The sequence below is a fragment of the Fulmarus glacialis genome, unplaced genomic scaffold (genome assembly GCF_000690835.1).
Source record: "Fulmarus glacialis isolate BGI_N327 unplaced genomic scaffold, ASM69083v1 scaffold26023, whole genome shotgun sequence".
NCBI lineage: Eukaryota > Metazoa > Chordata > Aves > Procellariiformes > Procellariidae > Fulmarus > Fulmarus glacialis.
Genome location: NW_009205228.1, coordinates 31,820 through 33,010, shown reverse-complemented (window position 1 = coordinate 33,010; position 1,191 = coordinate 31,820).

Below are 1,191 nucleotides of genomic sequence, written 5' to 3'. Positions count from 1 at the left end.
CCCCCAGCTGTCCCTTGCAGGACAGGGACAGGGATGGGGATGGGGACACTGCGCCCCAGCCCATGGTCCCGGCCGACTGCTGTCCCCACACAGGTGTTCAGGTGGACGGGCAGGAACAACTTCTTCATGAAAGGGGATGTGGACCTGCTGATGGTTGGTGGGGGCAGGTAGGAGCCATGCTGGCAACCTCAGCAGCCCACGGGGTCCCCAGCCACGATCTGAGCCCAGGCTGCCCTGCAGAGCCAGGTCAAGGCACATGCCGGTGGTTTAAACCCCAAAACACTGGTGGAGGTTGTCCAGCAGCAATGGCCATTCCATCCCCCTGATCCTGCTGCCAGCAGGCCTGCCTGCTCCTTGCCTGCGGGCAGGGTGGCAGCCCCAGGGAGGCTGCTTGTCCTGTCTCGTCCCCGTTTTGCCCGTCCCTTGTGCCTGGCATCCTCAGCAGATGGGCACCTGGGAGTGGGGACAGGGAGGTGGTTGGTCCCCCAGGAGCTGGCTGGGGAGGTTTCCAGGCACGGAGGAGGCAGGAGAGGAGACCCTCAGCCGACCATGCTATTGGCACCTTCCCAGTGGTAGATTTGGGCTGTGGCTGGACGGAGACCTGCACCACGGGGGCAGCCACCCCTGCGAGACCTTTGACAACGAGACCCTCTCGCCCCAGGAGGAGTTCTGTGTCCAGGACCTGGAAGTGTGGGCCCTGGCCTGACCCCATCACCCACACCTGGGGACAAGGTGGCATCAGGGGAACGCTTTGGGACCAATGTCTCATGCACAGCTGTTTCCTGCCGGCACCTGCTGAGCCTGCCAGGATAGTGCACAGCCTTGTCCCTGCCTCCCTCCACCCTGTCCCCACCAATGTCCCCATTTCATGTGCCAACAGCCAGTGGGGGCAGCGTGACGGGGACAGGCTGCAGTGGGATCTCAGCCCCCCGCAGTGCTACTGCCACCATGCCGGGGTCCCCAGGGTGGCTGCAGGATCGGCTCCCACGGCAGCACTGAGCACCCTGCCTGGCTGGGACGATGCAGAGCTGCCCTGGGAGGAGAGCGCATGGCAGGGCCAAGCACCGCAGGGTCCCCAGGTGGAGGAGCAAGCTTTGAGAGCAGCATGATGCCAGCAGGACCGAGCAAGCCCAGGCAGCCTCTGCCCCACCGGCTGTAGCCCCTGGGGACGGTGCCGCCAGGGCTGTCAGG